Source organism: Cucumis melo, chromosome 9 (genome assembly GCF_025177605.1).
Source record: "Cucumis melo cultivar AY chromosome 9, USDA_Cmelo_AY_1.0, whole genome shotgun sequence".
NCBI lineage: Eukaryota > Viridiplantae > Streptophyta > Magnoliopsida > Cucurbitales > Cucurbitaceae > Cucumis > Cucumis melo.
Genome location: NC_066865.1, coordinates 8,740,140 through 8,755,190, shown reverse-complemented (window position 1 = coordinate 8,755,190; position 15,051 = coordinate 8,740,140).

The following is a 15,051-nucleotide window of genomic DNA, read 5'->3' as shown; positions in this document are numbered from 1 at the left end:
ATATACGAAATAGTCATACTTATGCATCAAATCCTTTATTTTGTAGGAAAGTAAAGAAGTTAAATGGTGTAAAAACGACTCAATTCTAAGTTAAAACGATCGAAATGAAGTTAATTACAAAATTGCTCTTGTTAACGTTGGCGCGCACATTGCCGCAGTGCCGTGCTTGGCACCATTTTTTTGAGAACACCGAAACAGAGTAGAGACGCAGCGCCATCCTTAGCGGCATAGTGTCCAATACGGTTGTGCCACGTCCCCATCTTCAATGTTGCAACGACCGTGATGGTTATGCACTACCACCAAAGCGCAAGTACCCAATGTTGCAGCGCTACGAACTTTGACGTGCGTATCTGTGTGCACCTATCGTGAATTTGGGCAACCACTGGGTAGTAAATCCTCTTTCACTTGAATTTTCCATAATCTTCAATAACATCAGTTAGCACTCCAAAACTCATCAGTTAGGGCACATTCAATTGTACACTTTCTCTCCCAAATTCATTAATAAAATTTCTCTCAACGTTTCTTTAAAGATGCCTTTGATGTTCATCCATCTTCCTTGATGCTACCTACTACAAAGATTATGAAGAACTAAAATTAAGATACTTCTTGGAATGAGTTGAATGAGTTTTAGTTTAATCTTTCTTAAGAATCCATGTTTTGGTTGTTGATTAATTTCAATAATTAGTTGAATTCAATCTCGATTTTGTATGATTTTCTTGTTTAAATAACTCGATCAATCATGAGAGCATCGATCTTTGCTTAATTTCTAATGACACTAAACATAATTTTTGAATCAAGATTGTAAATTAGTAATTCTCAATTTGGTTTTAAGCATCTTTTCCTTTTAATATTTTCTTGCATGACCAAATTAGATTTCAATTAAATGTCACATCGAAACAGAAAACTTAAAAAATCATGGAAACTGTTAAGATAAAAATTCATTTTATAAGTTTAGTATGAATTTTGATGCAAATCTTGTTCCTTAAGTTAGGTTAATTAGTTTCTTGAACTAATTTCTTAGTAGTAGAGAGAAAACTACATTTGTGTTTATTCAAAAAGAAAACCTAAAAGTTTTTTACTTTCATTTTTCTTTAATTTTCTTTGCAATACTCACAAACAACAATTATATACACAAATAAACTATTGTTGTAAACACCGATGAATAACAATTCAAAACATATATGACAACCCTAGTACAGAAAATCCAATGAATTTAAATAGCATGCACGACAAAGTAAGGAATGAATTATTCGAAGAAATCAATATGAAATAAGAAAGGAAATAGTATGAGCATAGTCAATTTGTAGAATATCCATAAATATGGAAAGAAATAATTTGCAAGATTCGAACCGTTGAGACAACAATTGATACAGAACTATCCCAAACAACTTCTAAAACAACCAATGAACAACTCAAGAATAAAAACTAAAGAGCTTAAAAACATATTTAACGAATAAAAAAGACACTAACAATATGTTACCAACGATAATAATGAATAAGGATGCTCCTTTTGGTTCCCATACCAAAAATTTGATGTCTTTCCCATCAAGTTTTTGTTACATTCTAAACTTTTATCTATAATTCTATAATTTATTTCCAGTATTTTAACCATTTTGTCATCCTACTGGTTTATTTTTTTTTTTTTAATTATTTTTTAACTTTGTGTTCAACAAATTTTAATTTTTTTATTTTGTGGTTATTTCAATTACCTTAAATTCTTCCGTTTCATTGGGTAACTTTATTAGGTTTCTAAAAATTAAGCATATTTCTTTCCTTTTTTAATTTACTGTGATTTGTATCAATTTCTAGTAGAAAAATTACATACTTAATGAAAGTTAAAAAGTAAAAATAAATTAAAAAAAGACTAATTTACATATATAGAACTGTAACAAAAAATAAAAGCCCACGAAGCCATTATTGTATTTCTATAAATTCCAGATTCGTCCTTGTGGTTTTGAATTTTGCGTTGAATGCATGCACATCTTCATATTATTACTTCTCTCATTCTTCATCTTCTTCATATACTTGTGGTTTATTTATCTCCTCTTCGAGAATTTATTTTTTTCGCCATAACTCATCTTCTGCTTCATCTTTTCCATAAAGACAATATTTTTTCTTTATTCTTTTTTCATTATCAAGTATTGTCTCCTTCTTTTTTCACTACATGATCCTTTATGAATATCTAAACGGTCATTTTTTTTTTATCATAGATAGATATAGAGATAGACCACTATCACTAATAGGTCATTTAGATTTAGTATAATATCGTTTAGACTGGGTCAAGATCATTTAGATTAGATAGAAGGGTACAAGTGTTTAGATTGGTTGCGATGGTACAAAATTGTTTAGACTAGATACGAAGGTATAAGATCCTAACTGGGTACAAGATTGTTTAGACTAAGTACAAAGGTACGAGATCGTTTAAACTTGGTACAAGGGTAAAATATTGTTTAGACTGGTTACAAGATCGCCTTTTCACGTGTGTGTGACCAATTAATCGCTGTATATTTTTTGTTATTTCACATTCTAGGCTTGTAGATTTTTTTAAAATTATTTTATACGGTATATATATTTTTGAACTTTGTTCGGACTACAAATTTCTTTATTTGATGTAAACTTATTAGGTTATTCCAATATTTTTTGTCCTTTATAAATCATGATTTTTCAAAATTGAGATATAATAGATTCTAGGTATAAATTTATCGAAAAACTCATCTTTTATTTTTACTATCTCCAACACTCGTAGGTTCTAATAATTTGGGACTAAACAACCTATAATCTAAATACAAAACTTTCTAACTTTTAACATATTAATATTTCAAATTTCAAAACTCATTTCAATCTCAAATTCAAAATTAAAACAAAAGTCCTGCCAAATATTGAATTGAAATAAACTAGACAACAGTGAGGATTCCAAATGTTCCATGAATTTCAGAAAAGATCTTCCCATAAGGTACTGATCCTTTCCTTTTTCTATTAGTACGAATTTCAAAGGACAAAATGATTTCCCCCTACTCCTACATATTAAAAAGAAATTAATTATCACACACACCACTCACCACTTTAAAGTATTATTGACGTTGACATGTTTGCTAGATCATGGTTCTAAGATAATGCCTAATTCAATTATTTATAACAACAATAAGATATGAGCATATCTTTCTTGGACCAAATTCATTAATTTTTATTAATTTTCAAGAGCACTTTATTTATTTATTTATTATTTTTCTTTCTAACCCAAAAATAGTTGTTCGTCTGACAGGATATTTTCAATCCCCCAGTGCAACACCCCATCTTAACAGGAATCTTTCTTCTGACCTATGTTTTTTTCATATACGTTTCACTAAATTTTCAGATAAATTAATTGTTAAATTAAAATAACGATTTAAAAATTAATAAATATAGATCGAGAAAAAATGGATAATATATAAATAATTTGAGATAACCCAAAACTATCAGCTGCCCATATTAAAAGCTGTTAAAAGTGAACGTGTTTTTCGAGGTATCATATGACATCCATCTTTTTCTAATTGTAAATTTTCTTTCAACAATGATCCTTCCACATGCTTCAAATTATAATATTTTTAATCATTTAATTCATTTGCTTATTTTCTTTTCTTTCCTTTTTTTTTCTTCCCACCATTACTTTGCTGTCTCTTCTGGGGAAAAAAGATTTAACAAATGTTCATGAGATTCATGACTTATGCCTTGCTTTTATGCATATTTTAAATGAAATTTTAGATGTTGGAATTACTACATCAAAGGTTAGGTAGAAATATTAATCTTTTATGTTGATTTATTGATTCTTAAGTCATATTTTAATTTACCTGCGGATGTTGGATGATTGTTTGTCTAATCATTGCACTTGTTCAATCATTTGCTATATATATTTTTTTTTCTAAGAGAGTGAGCTTATCCTTATAATTAGGGTCAATCATTGCAAACTGGTTAGTGAAGCCTCCGGCTAGGGACTTCATATTGGGGTCAATACCTTTCAATTACATTGAAATTATTTTAAATTACATAAAATTGACATATATATACGCCCACATTAAATTGAAGAGAGCTTATTCTTTTTATTGTTTTCACCCTAATATGTGTTATGGGTGATCTTAAATCATAATAAGAAAGAGAAAGAAACTTTGGTCAAAAACACACTCTATAAACCAAATGGGTTTTGGAAGGGAAGAGAGACCCAAACTTCAAAATGTCTTAAAACAAATAAATAAGTAAACACATGTCACTACAACAATTTTCACTTTTACCGACGAAAAAAAATGTCAGTCAAAGTTTAAAAAACGTCGCATTAAATTATACCGACACATTTTTCTGTATTGTCAAGAACATCCCCATATCCATGTCGGAAGAAGTTCTTGCCGACGAAATTGAAGTTCGTCAGTATAAGTAACTATTCTGTGATGTATATTGTTGCGTCGACATACAAGTTTTTTCGACGAAACGCAACTTCGTCGGCATATAACTTTTACTGGCGAAACGTAGTTTGGTCGGCATAATGCGTTTTTACCAACAAAACATATTATGTTGGCATATACGTTGTCCCAACAAAATACATGTTTTGTCGGCATAACCATCCTTCAAAATGCAGTCGAAAACATATATTTGTCGACATCATTTTCGTTGGCATAAGTAGTTTACAGTTTTATGTATGAATTATAATTGCTAAATAAGAAATTTTTTTCAATAACACCTAATTATGCACAAACAATAATTAATCGACAATTAAATCAATTGATAACAAATATAACAAAAATAAGCTTCTATATTAAAAATAAAACTAATATCCAATTCGACAATGTAATATTAGTAGTACATATATATTTGAGGATTGCTAAGTATATCATTTCCTAAGTCAAAGTTTGTCATTTTAACTTTTCACAAGTCTCCTATACCAAAAAAAAATTTCGTTCACCTAACCAAAATATATCCTAACCCAAAATAAGTGAGATGTGTTACACCAAAATAAGATCTCAAAATCTTCTACAAATCTCCAAAATAATATGATGTTCGAGACATACGTATACACCTGAAATAGGAAACAAAATACAAAGTGACAACATGACAAAGTAACAAAGTAGCAACAAAAACAAAAAACAAGCAACAAAAACGATAAAGTGGCAAAAAAAAAACGACAAACTAGCAACAAAAACGACAAAGTGGCAACGAAAATGACAAAGAGGTAGAATAGCAATAAAAATGACAAAATAGAAACATAAAGTGACAAAATGACAAAGTAGCAACAAGTGACGAAGCAAGAAAATAGCACATAATTTGAACATGTATTCAAATAAAAAAATACCTTCATTTTATTTCTCATTTTCCTATCCTTCTTCATAAGCATCGTTATTTCCAGCACGGTGCTTTTCATCCAGAAACTTAGCAATCAATTCAGCAGGACGATTCTACATAAAGAAAGAAAATTTTATGCTGTTAGATCATATAGCTGAACACAAGTGAGCTGGTAAACAAAAATATTAAATGCATGTTAAGACATGAAAAGCATATGAAACAATAAGAATCATATTGATGCATGTTTGGCCCATAGTTTTTAAAGTTAATGAACAACAAGAAAGTCCAAAATTGACCACATTACACCTAACGTAAAGCACACTGGTGATAGAGCACAGGCCAGATAGAATGTTGATGCCAAAAATCGCACCATGGTATTTTTTAATTATGGAAAAAGATCATTAAAATGCTTGCAAGACAAAAGAGATTAAACATTACTTTGTCTAGCCACAATACACACTCCGACACTCAAACTAGTATTGGGTTTGTGAATGATTAAAGTGAATAGAAAATAGAAGTCTTCGGGTGTGCTTAATCTCATATTTCCTGACGCAATGTCGGAAACATTTACCTCGATACTTTCAAATGAGCGTCGGGGAAAGGTATTAGCTTCCAACACCTATTGTGTGTCGGGAAATAGTTTAAAAATATATATATTTTGTTGAGTTGTTCTTTATTCAATCGTATATTATTCTTTCCGGTTGTAATTCGATTTAAATTGAATCAAATTATACAAAATAAGCAATAAATTAGTAAATAAATTATGTAAAATACCAAATCCAAAATAAATATATTATAATTAAATGTTACACCGTCTAGGAATGTTCGAAAAAAATTACATAGAAATGAAAAAAATAAGTTTGTTTCCTAATGGGCGCGTACGCCATACTACAACAACTCCAAACCTACAATGACGACACAAAAGTAAGTTTAGATATACATATCACTGAATAATGCAAAGCAAAAAACTTAATAATTGAAAAATACATACCGCAAGGGATCATAGTCCCCTTTATGCCCGATCCATTTCCTCTACCATCTTCTTCATTTCTTCCATTTTTAAGTTAGCAACTTTGATGATCTTCTCTGTTCTTCAATTATGCGTTTAGCTTCTTAAAGCTCGACTCGTTGCTGCTCAATCATGACTTGTTGTAATTCGAATTCCCTAGCTTGCAAAAATGAGGTCGAAGAGCTGCTAGTACAACTCTTGCGAGACTCGGGCTTAGGTCTCCAACCAAGACATTTTGAGTAGTCCGATCGTCTACCCGAAACGGTCTCGCATATCTCGTTCCTAGAGAGTGGCTGAGAACCCTATGGGATGGGTTGGGACTGCGGTTCCGACATGTGATTCTGCAGCAAATTTTGTAATCAAGTTATTAAGACAAATAAAAGTACAAAATAAGACAAAAGTACCGCTAAAACTTACATGTGTATCCTTAGTGGCCTGCGAAACGAATGTGCCACTTCGAGCGTGTGTTTCTTTGAATAATTCCACACGGCCAACTGGCTGACCTTGTTCCTCAGTAAGCTCGTGTTATTGATGTAGAAACGACTTGGACTCGCTACTATGATTGTAAGGTTGTTTTTATCTAGAAGCCTTGTTCATCCATGATTGATCGTGCATGAAAAAAATTGTTAAATTTAAACATTCAAAAAATTAAATGAAAATAATGTATCATTACAATATATAAGTCTCACCTGAAATGCATGGCTCATGTAGTGATCACATATATAGGAAGTGTTAATCTTCCAAACATCCCACCAATATGTGCGGTGGGTTGGCATGTAACGACCCAACTTTCCAGACTAAGCTGAGGTCACTACTCAGTACTAAGACTCGACCACAAAACACAAAAACTCATAAAGGACCGGTTACGTTTCATTAAAAACGTTAGAGATATTACAAAAACAGTTTCGGGCCCTATTTAAATCACAGTCACGAGAGTTTCAAATACAATACTCAAGTCATCAAACTCAAAATCACAAAAACAAATATTCTAACAAAATACATCAGCAGAAGCATAAAGAAAGCCAGACGCGTCCATATGGCCTTCACGCATCCTTCCTGCCTCTCGTCGGTCTGCCCCTCGCTGTATCCTTACCTGAAAAGTTAAAGAAGAGAAAGGGTGAGTATAAAATATACCCAGTAAGGGACCCACTACTGGGCCCGTCAGGGGACAACAATTAACTTCCTATTCAGGGGTACCCTACGTGAACAGTCTAGTGGTTTCGTAGAACGCACACATCAGTCTCGTGATCCCGAAGGATGCACGTATCAGTCTAGTGATCCCGAAGGATGCACATATCAGTCTAGTGATCCTGAAGGATGCACCTATCAGTCTAGTGATCCCGAAGGATGCACATATCAGTCTAGCAATCCCGAAGGATACACTTATCCGTAAGGTACACTACTCCAGAGATGAAACTAACCGTTACCCCTCAGTCCTTACTAAACCGTCTACAACAGTCACACTCCGACAACATTCATATTACAAATTCGCCCTAGGCTTCGCCAGTTAGATAGTATAGGTTTAAACAACTACATCCTCAGTTACTATATGCATTTCCAATTAACACACCATTGTGGTATTCCTTAGATCCAGTCAACTAGTCAAATCAGAATCGGACTCACAATCCTTCCACGACAAAACTCCATGATCAATATCTAGACAAAAGACTACCACATACCTAACCTCAAGATTTAAAGTCCATCGACATACAATTTCAGTCCACAACGTAGCCCATTAACATAACTACAATACACAGAACATCCGGGCATCGGTGCCTATCCGTAAACAACTCCTAACACCCGATGGCACACAAGCTACAACTAGCGGTCATGTTCCCTTTACAACAGACAAGAGCATAACAGCGATACTTAATAGTCAAACATGCATCAATTCATTCAGTGCAGTTACTAACGTGTAATCCCCTGTGGATTACTACGTTTCCAGCCTCGATCCGAGGTCCAGTAGTAGAAAGTCCCTTACCTGATACTCGATTATGCCCCTCGATCGAGTCCACGCTCAACGGATCCACCTAAACGAAAACACAAGGGTTTTAAACGATGATACTAGTAAAAGTCATTTTAAATGGTCCTAAGCAACATCCCTTGACTTACCCGAGGAAAGGAAAGCTATCTCCAAATAAGCCTGCCACGAAACCCGAGAATTTGAGTGTCAACTCCTTAATACCTTCAAGGAACGAAAGGTAGGGCCAAGTCTTACTCCAATAATCAAACTCGAATTGGTTATAGCGACATTGGGTAAATTACCAAAATAATCCTTACCGAAGATTCACCGTGACCCGAAGTAGAAGAAGAAAGGCTTAGGTGGCTCGGTGAATAGGGAGCTCGGATTGGCTTGGAGGTGATCGGCTCGGCTCGCGGCTTGGGTTGGCCAGCTCGTGGCTCGGCTCGACTTGGATCAGTTTACGGCTCGGCTTATGGCTTGGCTCGATCCTCGGCTCGACTCGCGGCTCGCGGCTCGGCTCGGCTCGGCTTAGCTCGTGACTCGCGGCTCGGCTTGGTTTTCGGCTTGGGTATGGATGGTGGCTCGGCTAGCTCGGCTCGGTCCTTGAAAGAAAGAATGGCTCCAGTCGGGTTTGTAGCGCGAACCAGTTTGAGAGGGTTCTCAGGTCGCCTCGCAAGATAGGAGGTCCACGACCGTTGGAGGTTCGCCGTCGGCTGCTTGGCAAACGGTGCAGCGGAAGGTGACTGGACGTCGGCAGACACTGTCGGACGAAGAACGCACGGCGGCGTCCGGTTGCGTGAGACCGAGAGGGAGATCGGAAATGGAGGTACGGCCGTGACGACGAAAAGTTGGAGCTGTGAAACCACTGACGACGGAGACGGCGACGGACACTACCACAGAGACGGAGACGAAGACAGATAAGCGCGCGACCGGAGGGGAAAGAGGGAGCGGCGGGCGGCGGCGCCTGCGTGAGAAGTTGGAGACGATGAAGAAGAAGAAGAATCGGATGGGGAGGGGGCCGTCGCGCGCGCGTTTTAGGGTTTTAAAAAAAATTATTATATATATATATTAACTAATAATAATATGAAATAATAATAATATTAAAATAATAATAATAATATTAATGTTAAATTATAATAATTATAATAAATAGTAATAATAATAATATATTAGTATCATATTATTATTATATTAATTTACAAAATATTAATTTAAAGAAATTCATATCCCTAAATCTCTTTTTCTACCCTCTTCGAAGGAGACTGAGAAATTACTCGAAAATTTTAAATTTCTGAAAAATTTACACAAAACGATAAAAGTTTACATTCTTCCCTCCTTAGGGAACTTTCGTCCTCGAAAGTTTTATTCCTCGAACAGTTCGGGATAAGGGGACCTCATGTCATCTTCTCGCTCCCATGTAGCCTCTTCCACCCGGTGATTCCGCCATAAGACTTTAACCAAAGGAATTTCTCTATTCCTCAACATTTTCACCTCTCTAGCCAGCACCTCAACGGGTTGTTCAGTATAGCTCAAGTTTTCATCACTCTCTAGTGGCTCGTAATTCACTACATGGGATGGATCTGACACGTACTTCCTCAACATAGAAACATGGAACACATCATGAACTGTCGAGAGTGATGGTGGCAACGCCAAGCGATAAGCTACAGGACCAATCCGCTCCAGAATCTCAAACGACCCAACAAAACGGGGACTTAGCTTTCCTCTCTTTTCAAATCGTAAGACACCTCTCATAGGTGCTACCTTTTAGAACACCTTGTCCCCTACATCAAACTCAAGATCCTTCCGTCTCACATCCGCATAACTCTTTTGCCTACTCTGTGCGGTATGCATACGTGATCTAATCTTCTGTATCGCTTCGTTAGTAGACTGAACTAACTCAGGACCCATCAATCTCTGCTCACCCACCTCACCACAGCAAACAGGGGATCTACAACATTTGCCATACAAGGCCTCAAATGGTGCCATGCCAATAGTAGCCTGATAATTGTTATTATAAGCAAATTCCATCAAATGCAAGTGGGAGTCCCAGCTACCTGGAAATTCCAATGCACACGCTCGCAACATATCTTTTAAAACTTGGTTTAGACGCTCAGTCTGATCGTCAGTCTGTGGATGGAAAGCTGTACTAAAGTCTAACCTCGTGCCCATAGCAGTATGCAAACCCTTCCAAAATTTGGAAGTGAAACGGGTATCTGTATCAGAAAAAATTGACACCGGCACTCCATGTAGTCTTACTATCTCAGACATGTACAACTATGCCCACTTACTAGCGGTATAGGTGGATTTACCCAGAACGAAGTGCGCTGATTTGGTAAGTCTGTCAACCACAACCCAAATCACTGTAAAACCCCTCAGAGTTCTTGGCAGCCCTGTAATGAAATCCATGGACACGTTTTCCCACTTCCATTCCGGTATGCTCAAGGGTTGTAATAAACCCGTTGGTTTCTGCCTTGGTGCCTTAACCTGTTGACACACCAAGCATTTACTAACAAATTCTGCTACCTCCCTCTTCATGTTACGCCACCAATAAACCCGCTTCAGGTCCTGATACATCTTCGTATTACCTGGGTGCATGGAAAATGGGGAACTGTGAGCCTCAGATAATAATTCTGTTTTAGCTGCACTATCTGATGGCATACAGAGACGCCTCTCAAATAAAAGTCCACCATCAGAGGATATGGATAACTCAACAGCTTGCCCTGCCTCTGCTAGGCCACGCTTCTCAACCAAATAAGGATCGTTACTCTAAGCATCAATGATCTTTTGCCTCAAAGTCGGCTGTACCATCAACTGGGCTAACTGCATAGTGACTGCCCCTACTGACACTGCAATCTCAGCCCTCTCAAGATCTCGATGCAATGGGGCCTGTCGGGTAATAAGTGTTGCTGAATGTGATACCTTTCTACTAAGAGCATCAGCTACCACATTTGCCTTGCCTGGATGATACAGTATCTCACAATCGTAATCCTTCACTAACTCAAGTCATCTTCGCTGTCTCATATTCAATTCCTTCTGAGTAAAGAAGTATTTCAAGCTCTTATGATCCGTGAAGATCTATATCTTTTCACCATACAAGTAATGCCTCCATATTTTCAATGCAAAAACCACTGCTGCCAACTCTAAATCGTGTGTAGGGTAATTATGCTCATGACTCTTCAACTGACGCGAAGCATAAGCTACTACCTTACCTTGCTGCATCAATACACAACCCAAATGTTTCTTGGAAGCATCACTATAAATCACAAAACTGCCAGAACCATCAAGTACAGTAAGAACCGGTGCAGTAACTAGCTTCTGTTTAAGGTTCTGGAAACTGTCCTCACATGCCTTGCTCCAAACAAAAGGAGCTCCTTTCCTGGTCAACTGAGTAAGAGGAGTAGCTATACGGGAAAAGTTCTCCACAAACCGCCGATAATAACGTACTAAACCCAGAAAGCTACGAACCTCACTGACTGTAGAAGGTCGGGGCCAACTGGCGACTGCCTCTATCTTAGCTGGATCCACAGAAACTCCAGCCTTAGACACCACATGGCCTAGAAAGGACACCTGCTTTAGCCAAAACTCGCATTTCGAGAACTTTGCATACAATTTATTATCCCGAAGTGTTTGCAAAACCATACGTAAATGCTCCTCATGCTCGGCCTCCGTCTTGGAATATATCAAGATATCATCAATAAACACGATCACAAAAGTGTCTAGGAACTCCCTAAACACTCCGTTCATCAAGTCCATAAACACTGCCAGAGCATTCGTCAAACCAAAAGACATCACGATAAACTCATAGTGTCCGTATCTGGAACGAAAGGTTGTCTTCGGTACATCGCCATCCTTAATCATGAGCTGATGATATCCCGACCGAAGATCAATTTTAGAGAACACTGTAGCTCCCTGTAACTGGTCAAACAGATCGTCGATCCTGGGCAAGGGATATCTGTTCTTAACGGTTACCTTGTTCAACTCCCTATAGTCAATGCATAGGCGCATTGATCCATCCTTCTTCTTAACAAATAAAACTGGCGCACCCTAAGGTGACACACTCGGTCGAATGAAGCCCTTATCAAGCAATTCCTGTAACTGCACCTTCAGTTCTTTCAACTCTGCTTGGGCCATTCTGTATGGGGCTCTGGATATAGGAACCGTGCCCGGCTCCAGCTCTATGGCAAACTCAACCTCTCTGTGAGGAGGTAACCTTGGAAGTTCTTCAGGAAAGACATCCAGATAGTCCCTCACCACTGGTTCTGATGACAGGGATACATCGACCTCTCTATTATCCACCACGCTCGCTAAGATACTCCAAGTACCCTGACTGAGCAGTTTGCTGGCCTTCATGGCTGAGATTACCTGAGGCAACGACCTTGACCCTTCTCCCTTAAATTTAAAACTGGCCATCGAGGGAGGGTTAAATGCTACCTCCTTACGGGAACAATCTATGCTGGCATGGTTAGCGACCAACCAATCCATACCCAGAATTAATCAAAGTCGAGCATGTCCAGGACCAACAACGTTACTTCAATCACATGGCCTGCTATCTCAATCTGGCATGCTTTCACCTTCTCTTTCGACAACATACACTCTCCAGAAGGAGTGGATACTGATAAAACATGGTGTAGGGGCTCTACCTCTAAGCGGGCATGCAACACAAATGCAGAAGAGATAAAAGAATGTGACGAACCCGAATCAAACAAAACTAAGGCGTAATGCCCCAATACTGGAAGCATACCTGTCACCACCGTGCCTGCCCTCTCAGCCTCAGTCTTGTTGGTAGCAAAGACTTTACCCTGATGTGGAGCACCTGCTCCCTGATTCTGTGCATTCCCGGTAATCCTCATCGGGCATTTGTCAGCTGTATGCCCCTCTTGCCTACACTTAAAGCAAGTCCTGGTCCCAAATAAACAATGAACCAGATGGTGCTTCCCACAAGTGGTACACAACGACTTCCCCCTGGCAGCTTCCCCTGCCTCAAAAGGTTTCTGCTGGAAGCGACGAAACACACCACCTGATCTGAAGTTCCGCTGTGGCACTGGATTAGGCTGCTGCGCAGCCTTCCTTTTCTATCCCGAGGTCGAACCTCTACCTGTGACCTTAGACGAGTTAGCCCTCTCCTGTAAACTGAGATCCACTGCCAGGCGCAGTGCATCGGCATGAGTAGCGGGTCGGAAAGCTCGAACCAAACCCTGGATGTCTAGTCTGAGGCCTCTAACAAACTTATCAGCTCTGGCCGCCTCAGTCACTATCATCTCGGGAGCGAAGTGGGATAACATGTCAAACTCCGCATCATACGCTCCACTGTCATGTCACCCTGCTCTAAGTTCAGGAACTCCTGCCGCTTGGCATCTCTCAAACTAGCAGAGAAGAATTTCGCATAGAAACTCTCCTTGAACTGTTGCCACGTGATCTGACCCACGTCACCCCCTAGCATTCTCTCTGTAGTCTCCCACCATGCAGTTCCTCTGTTTGTCAACATGAAAACAGCACACTGAACTTTCTGATCCTCAGGGCACTTCATATACCGAAATATGGTCTCCAAATACGATAACCACAGCTGAGCCCTGGTGGGGTCCTCCAAGGACCCATCGAATGTTGTGGGGTTATACTTCCTGAAATCCCTCAGGTGCTTGGCCTCTGCTGACAACTGATCCGGCACGACCTGGGGCACAACAGGAATTGGAGCCGGAGCTGGAGCAGGAGCTGGCAGGGCAGGCTGCTGCTGCTGCTCCCGCATCTACATAATCAAATCCCTGAACCTCTGCTCCATAGTAGCTAGGTCTGTATGAGTAACTAGCGTAGTCGGGTCAGTGGCTTGGGCTACAGGCTACACCTCAGGTTGAACACGTCCTGCTCCTCTTCCTCGGCCTCCTCGGCCACCCTTACGTGTACCCCTCCTTGGCGGCATTTCCCTAGTAACCACCAATGATCCCTTTAGTCATAAGTGATAATTAACTTCGCAGTTTATCTTAGGTAAGGTAATGCATATAGAGTTATACATATAATTTTATGAGAGCGTACCTGACGAGTGGCAAGGATCGTTTTAGCCATAAGAACACAAAACACAGACTCACATCATAAGTCAGTCTACAGAACCTAAAACTTAGGCTCTGATACCAACTGTAACGACCCAACTTTCCGGACGAAGCTGAGGTCACTACTCAGTACTAAGACTTGACCACAAAACACAAAAACTCATAAAGGACCGGTTACGTTTCATTAAAAACGTTAGCGATATTACAAAAACAGTTTCGGGCCCTATTTAAATCACAGTCACGAGAGTTTCAAATACAATACTCAAGTCATCAAACTCAAAATCACAAAAACAAATATTCTAACAAAATACATCAGCATAAGCATAAAGAAAACCAGACGCGTCCATATGGCCTTCATGCATCCTTCCTGCCTCTCGTCGGTCTGCCCCTCGCTGTACCCTTACCTGAAAAGTTAAAGAAGAGAAAGGGTGAGTATAAAATATACCCAGTAAGGGACCCACTACTGGGCCCGTCAGGGGACAACAATTAATTTCCTATTCAGGGGTACCCTACGTGAACAGTCTAGTGGTTCCGTAGAACGCACACATCAGTCTCGTGATCCCGAAGGATGCACGTATCATTCTAGTGATCCCGAAGGATGCACATATCAGTCTAGTGATCCCGAAGGATGCACCTATAAGTCTAGTGATCCTAAAGGATGCATATATCAGTCTAGTGATCCCGAAGGATGCACATATCAGTCCAGTGATCCCGAAAGATGCACATATTAG